Genomic DNA, 9,454 nt, shown 5'->3' with positions numbered 1-9,454 from the left:
GTTGGAGCAGGAGTTTAGACTGCATTGACTGGTCCAGACCGAGCTCCTGCTCTCCAACAACTTGTTGGATATGTGACAGCTGCTACCTTTATGTAATGCTGTCTGTCACAGTGAGAGTATAGGGAAGGGAACTGGCCAATGATCAGATATTAACATGTCAACAGCTTCTCTGACTCTCTATCGAAGGCAGCACAGCATCGAATGTTTGGATGAGGAGAGTTGTCTCTTCTCTCTCAGCCTGATGACAGAAAGTGAGGAGAGGATTCAATGCTCAGCTTGAGTGTCAGCTAATGGAAATGTGAAGTTTAAATGCGTTTCTGTGTGTTGAGTTCAGCAGACAGAGTACATTTAGCCCCAAGTACATATTCAGTATCTCCAATCCACTTTCATCCATCCATCTGAATATCTATCTATCTATGGATCTATCTATGGATCTATCTATGGATCTATCCATATATGTTTTGATCAATCTATCCATCCATCTATGAATCTATCTATCTAATACATCGTTAGATTCTCTTCAGCTTGTGTTAACTACAGACCTTATTTCAAGCATCTGACCAAAAACACTTTGCCTTTGAGACAAAAGAACAGGAAGTGTTAAAAAATGCTGACTCATGTCTGGTTTTAGGACTCGTTCCTGGAGCTCTCTACCAACATCCTGTTTGAACTCAGGAAATAATAACGATTCACAGCCTGTCTGACCTTTTGCATGAACTTCTTATCAAATTATGTTCTCTTTGCGAAAACTAGCAGAACAAAATCATGACATCAATCAATCATGTGTGGAAACATTTTCAATTCAAAACCAAAGAAGGAAAACGTATCTTTACTTTGTATTATTATACTAATACACCCTTAGCGTTTAAATGAGACAGTTCTGCAACTCATTGAGGATAAAGATCTCACCTGTGAAGCCTACGCCTTCAACAGCCCTCCTGAAGTGTTTTTTAAAGATGGCGGTCACGTCGTGGTTCAGGTCCACTTCCCTTTCGAGCAGACTAGCGTTCCCCCGGAAACAATTTAGGCCCCGTAGCCATCGATTTATTTATTGCCTCCAAACTAATCAACATTTTGAAATGAGCGGGGCAATGAGAGGTAACCAGGCAATAAACTCCAGCAATATAAATCCAATCTGTGAGAGAGGGGGGGATGAGATATTTCCATTTCTTTTTTAATTGAAGTCTCAGTTTGTTTGTTCCATCCATCAGCCGTCTTTCAGCTCCTGGTGAGGTTGAATTTCTCTCCCCGTCTCGGTAAACACGAGCTCGAGGTGAATAACCTCACCTGGTGTCTCGGCTCCTCTGTCCCTGAGCCCTTTTTTGTCAGAAATTAAAGTGTGTCTGATTCACAGGCCCTGTCCATTTGCAAGGTTGATAACAGAGAGAAGAGCGAGAGAGAGAGAGAGGTCCCTGCTCTATAATTTCATTCACTCGTCCACAAAGAAATCATTTACACTGATCCTCAAATGGCTTCAAATGCGCCGCATTTCTTTTTTTTGTGTGTCTGGCCGCCGAGGTCTGCGATAATGTAGGTCTTAACTAGAATCCCTTTTCATCGCCGCCCCTTAATCTTTTCATGTCTGAATGAACGACTCCAAAAAGAGATTTTTGAAACCCTAATTTAATCTGCTGCTTAACTTCAAAGTGGCTGTCACCTTGACGCTCGACAAGAGAGCGGCAGAGGAAACTGTGAATCTGTGAGGGAGCAACTGGGAGTCAGACTGGTCGTCTGTTTTCTGTCCGACGTCCACGACGTTTAATCCTCCGAACATCCAGCAGTTTCCGGGCGTTTCTGTCACATTTTTCTCTCTGTGGTCTCGATTTACACTGTAATGTAAAGTCCTGCACCTCTATGGAAACAGAACCATCATGACTAGAAGTAGAGAGAACTAGAACATGTCTTTAGTGCAGAGCAACACAGTTACAATCACATAAATTACTAAAAAGGAAAAAAACGCAAGTTTTATTTCTTGAAAATATCTGCAATAACAATGAAAAAGCACATTTGCAGTAATATTCTGTGAAAAGACCTTTTAGAGATAATTTTCTGTTCTATTTTGGTTTTTCTTAAAATGACCAGAAACAGAGGTCCACACTTAATGTGGTGGTTCACTGTTGGTAATGTAGGACTGTATGTGTGTGTGTGTGTGTGTAAACATGAGTGTGTGTGTGTGGGTAGTATTGTGTCGATGTCATAGTGTTAGTTTCTGTCAATGGGATTGATCGGTTCTCTTGGTCATCACATGTCAATCCTATGATGCACCTGTACACGACAACATGCCGACGCCCATCGACCAATCAATCAATTACAAATATAGAGGATGAGGTGATGCCGACCGGACGTAGGCAAGTCATGTAACGTTCTTTAGCACCCTCGTATGATTACAATGTGAAACCAAAACTAACCACATCAAATGTTTAGTAAAACAATAGAAACAGTCTCCATTACAAGTCCTGCACTCAGACATTGTATTTATTTAGTAACTTAAACACTAAAAGTAAAATGTGAAGACTGTGAGAGGAAATTAACTTATAAATGAGGACAACACAGCATGACGTCTGACAACATAATGATTAGATACCTGGCAGTGTCACAGATTGCTCAACATAATTATATCACCTCTTGGAGAAATGATCAATAAAGCGACAAACATCAACCGCTAACAACGTGGGATGGCTCCATCTCATCACTAAATGATATGGATACACAATTAGATATTTATGAATATGATTTAGTTTGTGTGGCGTCATTTCTTTGCACTGCAGTGAGGCATAAATCAAAATGAATGGTTAATCATTAGTAAATATGAGAAACATCTCCTCTCTTTACTGCCCGTTCCTCAGAATAACTACCAGTAGAATAATATGCTGTATATTCACTGTATATGCAGCTCAACACCTTAACAATTCAACTTATGATCAATTATATCAGATAGAATCAGCTCCAAACTGATTGATTTCTTTCATCCCTCCTTTGGTGCTAAGCTAAGCTAAACGTGTCGCTACTGGACGCGTAGAAATAAAACTAATATCTGTCTTTGCATCTGACGGGACAATGATTTCGCGATTACGGCCGTCGCCATCACTTTTTTCCACTACCAGTGAACAGGAAGTGACCATATCTGGACTGAGGAGGAGTGACGTAGAGACGCCGTATACGTCTCTGGTAGAGATCACCGTGTAGCCCCGCCCTAAAGCATCCCCTGCTTTATGGTCTGTTTGACTCTAAATGGACCATAATGTACTAAATGAACATCATGCTGTATTGAAGAAGACTTGAAACTAGAGATTGAGACCATAAACTCATGTTTACAATGTTTACTGAGGTAATAAATCAAGAGAGAAGTAGAGTCATTTTCTCATAGACTTCTATACAACCAGAGGAGTCGCCCCCTGGTGGTCACTAGAGAGAATGCAGCTTTAACACATGAAGCTTGGCTTCACTTTAAAGAACCGGAGGTCTATGGTCGCCCGCAGCTGCAGGACTGGAAGAGTCTTCAAAAAGCTTAGAATTCAGCTTCCTCAAAAAAGGAATCCTTGAAAGATATTTAAAAGTCTTAAAATCTACAAAAGTCATATTATATTTCCTCTTGCTTGCCACAGAAATGTTAGTTATGAATGACTGCAGGCTCTCAGACGTTACACACCTATAAAATCTTTAGGACGCTGTTTCAAATATATAAATATAAAGAATGTTTTCTAGATTTTAACAACAACTTTTGTATTCATTAGTCATTTCTCAATCTGACCGTCTGCCGTTAATCCGGGTCGAGAAACTGTTCAACCAGAAAACAAAGTATGGACAACACTGAAGAAGTTCAACAGTACAAGTTTAGCTCTGTAACTAAAGTTACTTCCAATATTCAACTACCAATATCCTTATTATTCAATATTTGATTGTTTATGTGAAAGATTAGTGTAAAACGCTCAACAATTCCCCAAAGTGACAACTTGAAATGCCTTGTTTAGTACGACCAACACTGTAAAGTTCCCCGTGGACGCAGCAGAGCAAGTCATCCTATTTGTGTCTAAAGACGATTCTTTGACCTGATTCCTTCTATTTTAATTGTGCTGTAAACATTTTAATAAAATAATCAGTATTAGGAGGTTTTCCTGGATTTAAAGTTTAACAGACCGTCTTTTTTACATTATTTAAAAATAAAACACTTGAGTGAAGAAAACAGAAACAATGTCAAACTTTCAGTAATAAGGAAAGTAAGTCCGTGTTCAGTGTGTCGGGCTGCAGCAGTAAACGAGGGATTAATGGCTGCAGGTTTATCAGGGATTAAAGTGACGGCTGCTATCTGTCTCCGTACTAATATTGACAGACGTTGTCGTTTTTAATTGTGTGAGCCGTATTGTTGTGGCGGGATTACGCCTTGTACCTTAACCCCCCCAGCTGTAAACACTCTCTTCCTGTTGTGTCACTTTATTAAATCCAAATGTCTGGTGTTTTTAAATCGCTGTTGTTCACGTCGACGTGGAGAAGTGGCTTAAACGCTCTCACTTAATCCCACGATGGTCATTACAGCAGAACGGCCACGTCGCCGCCGCAAAACACCAAAAGAAAAGAGGAGCGTGCCGGCATCATCTAATGTGCTGGATTAGAGCGGATTAACGCCCCCCCCATAGGGAGCTGATTAATCCGGCCGCTTCCTTTTGTTCGGGGTCAGAGGTCGTCGGGGGTGGGGGGGATGACAGACAGGTCAGACAAATACTGGATGAAACATTAATCGTGAATCACCAGGAAGATGCTTCTTATTTAAACTTTTATCCTCTCAGATGAGGACGAACAAGTTCAGATAAATCGCTCTTTATTTCCAATGAAATGATATTGTTGCTGAACCTTCATCCTGTTTTATTTAATGAGTGTAGACGCTGCAATTTAATTTATACTTAAAAAACACCTTCGACCCTCCGTTTGTTTGTTTGTTTGTTTAGTTGTTGACAATCGGGGAACAGATCTCAGGGATTTCTGGTGGAAAGTTCAGCTGTAATTTGAAGGAACAAGAGATTTGTGTTTGTTGCCGATTGAGAAACAGATGAGTTAATAATCCTCTCCGTCATCCAGCAGAACGACTCATAAACATAAATGCATGTTTACGTCCACATAACCAGCAGAACCAGACCTGTTTAAATAAAGGTGAGAGTAACGGAGGTGATATTGTCTTCTTTGATACGTTGGTACATGAAGAAATCCTAAATATCTACATTTAATTAAAACACATTTAAGTTTTGATTGATGTTCATATATCTGCCCACATATCTTTAAAACTCATTCATGTTGCATATTTAACAGAAACATCTTTAGTTTTTAATGTGTGGATATAAAGACTTTTAAATAAGATTTGCTGTAAAAAGTTTGAGGATTTAGGCAGATATGCAAAAAAGATGCTTTTTTCATATTTGACATAATAAAAGTGAATTTTAAATATTTTCCTGGCGAGGAGTAAAAACCATGAAGTCGCAGTGATGAAACTAAAAACAAGGGTTAGCAGGTTTTACTGAAAGGATTTCATGATTACACGAGATTATTACTTAATTCTCACAGAAGCAATCGCTTTAAATAGCAAATAACGAGTGAATCTACTGAACGATTACATAGAAACACACAGGTTGTGTTTTATGCTTTTAGTATAAAAACTTTACCCCAGAGGCAGATGAGAGATTTACATCTCTGTCTGTTAGCCTAGCTTAGCACAAACACTGGAATCAGGGGGGAACTGCTAGCCTAGCTAAATGACAAGAAGAGCGTTAGTCTGATCCGTCACAGACTGAGCGCTGACCCACATTTAACAAATCAGGGGAACACAATCTGCCTCAACCTCCGGTGCTCCGCCCACAACACCCTTCATCCACAATACTCCCCCCGAACACTCTCCGTCTTTTCTAGCCGTCCAGATCAGATTAATGCTCTGACATATGCCGCCGCCATTAAGACCCCCGACTGGTTCCGCACAGCGAGAGTGATTCACTGATTCTGTGTTTTACTTTCTGGACTTTAATTTAAAATATCTCTGAGTTTGTTTCTCCAGAAGAAAGAACTCTCTGCGTATTCATGTACCTGCACTCTGCAGTTAGTGTGTTTAAAGGTCTTGAGCTTCATTTTTACACGAAACAAACAATAACCGCATCTGTGCGTCATGATGAGGACAGCAGTGAAGGCCCAGGTATAGAATGCACGGCCCGCCACTGGTGTGTGTGTGCGTGTGTGTGGAAAGGAGCTCAGTAATCGTTTTGCGTTGGCGATGTCTCTCGTTAAATGTTCATGCGGGCGACGTTGACTCAGCGTCTTTAATTAAAGGAGAATAATCCGCTGTTATTCCAGCATGAATTCTTCATGATCGCTCTGCTGCCAATTAACACCAGACGGCACACACACACCGACCCCCCCCCCCCCCCCCCGACCCACACACACTATTTTATATTTCATCAGATTATCATCCTTGTGTGTGTGTGGGGGGGGGGAGATGGCAGGAAACACCTGCATGTCTTCACACCTGTGACATGTACAGAAGTGATGAGCTCATCACTTCTGTACATGTCACAGGTGTGAAGGACAGCAGGCAGGTGTCAGATACACCTTCTGGAATCAAAGGAGACATGAGATCCACAGAAGAGAAGAAGTGTGAAATGTGTCTCACTGTAAAGTTGTTCTTCATACTTCAGAGCTTCTTCTTAAAGCAGCTGAAGTAAACACACCAAACGGGTCCAAAGAAGCGCCCACATATAAGAGCTGAAACAGGGATGTTTTACTTTGTCCTTGTTTCCTATCTAGGAAGCTTCTTTAGTCCTTGTTTCCTATCTAGGAGGCTTCCTTTGTCCTTGTTTCCTATCTAGGAAGCTTCTTTAGTCCTTGTTTCCTATCTAGGAGGCTTCCTTTGTCCTTGTTTCCTATCTAGGAAGCTTCTTTAGTCCTTGTTTCCTATCTAGGAGGCTTCCTTTGTCCTTGTTTCCTATCTAGGAAGCTTCTTTAGTCCTTGTTTCCTATCTAGGAGGCTTCTTTTGTCATTGATTCCTATCTAGGAGGCTTCTTTAGTCCTTGTTTCCTATCTAGGAGGCTTCTTTAGTCATTGTTTCCTATCTAGGAGGCTTCCTTTGTCCTTGTTTCCTATCTAGGAGGCTTCTTTTGTCCTTGTTTCCTATCAAGGAAGCTTCTTTTGTCCTTGTTTCCTATCTAGGAAGCTTCTTTTGTCCTTGTTTCCTATCTAGGAAGCTTCTTTTGTCCTTGTTTCCTATCTAGGAGGCTTCTTTTGTCCTTGTTTCCTATCTAGGAAGCTTCTTTAGTCCTTGTTTCCTATCTAGGAAGCTTCTTTTGTCCTTGTTTCCTATCTAGGAAGCTTCTTTTGTCCTTGTTTCCTATCTAGGAGGCTTCCTTTGTCCTTGTTTCCTATCTAGGAAGCTTCTTTAGTCCTTGTTTCCTATCTAGGAAGCTTCTTTTGTCCTTGTTTCCTATCTAGGAAGCTTCTTTTGTCCTTGTTTCCTATCTAGGAGGCTTCTTTTGTCCTTGTTTCCTATCTAGGAAATGTTGTTGGTCCTTGTTTCCTAACTAGGAAGCTTCATGTCTCCTAGTTTGTTACCCAGATGTTCGTACATTGTGGGTTTGTATTTATAATCGGTGTCTCGGCATCACATCGCTGTAAAGAAGCAGCTTTGGACGAGAGCAGCAGAAAAACACACCGACACCCAAACAATAGTAATAATAACAATAATAACAATAATAGTAATAACAATAATAATATTGTAGGGCTTTGATGTATTATCTGAGGAGGAAGTGAAGCTGTTGTATCGCTGTCTTCCTCCTCACACAACACCAGAGGTGAGTCAGTGACGCTAACACGCTGCGTATAAAGATGAATACATATGCATCCTTTCATATCCAACATCTCTATATGCTCGATGTGGTTTTTGGAAAAATAGCATTTGACCCTTAAGCACAATGTTCTTTGTACAACATTTGAATGTTTGGACGTGAATACAAAAGAAACATCAGCACGACGCTGCAGAACGACATGAAAATCAATCAAATATGAATAATAACGATGACGATGAACGTTGAGACGGAGCAGCAGCTGGTTCCTCGACTCTTCAGAGCGCTGAACTCACGTTTGTGTTCGTCTGAACAGAAGTAACCTGCAGACCCGGATCTGTGACCACCGACGGGGTCAAAGGTCGCCTCCTTCAACTAACGTTAGCGTAGCATTCATCAGATAATTCTTCTGCTCACTGAAGGCTTCATGGAGCTGAATTATTATTATTGGACCCGCAGCTTTTTAATTAGAACTCGTTCTTTTAATTCCTTTCATTATTTCCCACCTGCAGCTCTCGAGTCGTTCCAGCTGCTCCAGGAATAGATCTGCTGCTCTTTGACGAGTGGAGAACATCCCATAAAGAGGAGCAGGTGTCGCTAATAACGCTAACGATCACTTCACTGTATTCTTACCTTTTGCAAGAAAATCAAAGATTGAAGGAACAAAAAGATGAGATATTCATTTAATATCTTCTTTATTCACCATCACCTGCTCTGCCAGCGCCACGTTATCGACTCGCTCTCCTGTTTCTCCGCTTTAATCGATGCTAATGTGTTTCATGATGCTAACTCGCTGCTCTTCCTGATTAGATATTGACGGAGGAGCGTGAAGCTGCTCTTCTTCTCCTCAGACGGCTTGATGTCTTCTGTCGTATTTATTTATTACGAGTCACTCTCCTTCTCGTTACACGGATACAGGCTTTTCAAAATAAACTTTCGTCTTCACGGGAAAAAACTTAGTTTGTTTCCTAAAAGATAGTGAAATATTTGGTCCGGTTGAGTCAAATATTCTCTCCTCTTTAGCTCTTTATCTGCTAAATGCTCCGCTGTCATCCATTCATCTTATTTAGTGATTAGGCCATTAATCAAACAGCTCATTTTAGATTATTTAATCATTATACAAATACATTTACCCAAAATAATAAAATATAAATAAAATAACTATTATAATATATATTATAAATACGTATTTAATATAAAATATATATAATAAATATAATCAAACTGGACCTTAAATTAAAGGATTGTTGTCGTAGTGACTTCAGTTTGAACTTCATCTTAAGATAATAGAAGTTATTCTATTACTATTACTATTTATTTACAGATTCTAACAACATACTCAAACATCAAAGCTTCCTAACCTAGAAAGTGTCCTTGCACATAAACTAGGAGGCGTTTCAATCACATTTCTTCTTTTATTAGGAAGCCACCTCACTCTTTGTAGCTTCCTTTTCTCCCCAACAAGGACGCTTCCTTTGTCTTTAGTTTTCTCAGCTTAGAAGTGTCATCCTTCTTCTTCTTGCTGCTTCCTTTGTTTCGTTTTCTCTTCTTCTCAAACTAGGATGCTTCCTTTATCTTTTCTTCCAACCTGTTTCCTCACTAGAGTGCTTCCTCCTTCCTTGATGCTAAACAAGCATCGCAG

Source organism: Anarhichas minor, unplaced genomic scaffold (genome assembly GCF_050575085.1).
Source record: "Anarhichas minor isolate MPS153535 unplaced genomic scaffold, ASM5057508v1 ptg000031l, whole genome shotgun sequence".
In the NCBI taxonomy this organism is placed as follows: Eukaryota; Metazoa; Chordata; class Actinopteri; order Perciformes; family Anarhichadidae; genus Anarhichas; species Anarhichas minor.
The sequence above is the reverse complement of the archived record's forward strand: the minus strand, read 5'-3'. Positions refer to the sequence as shown.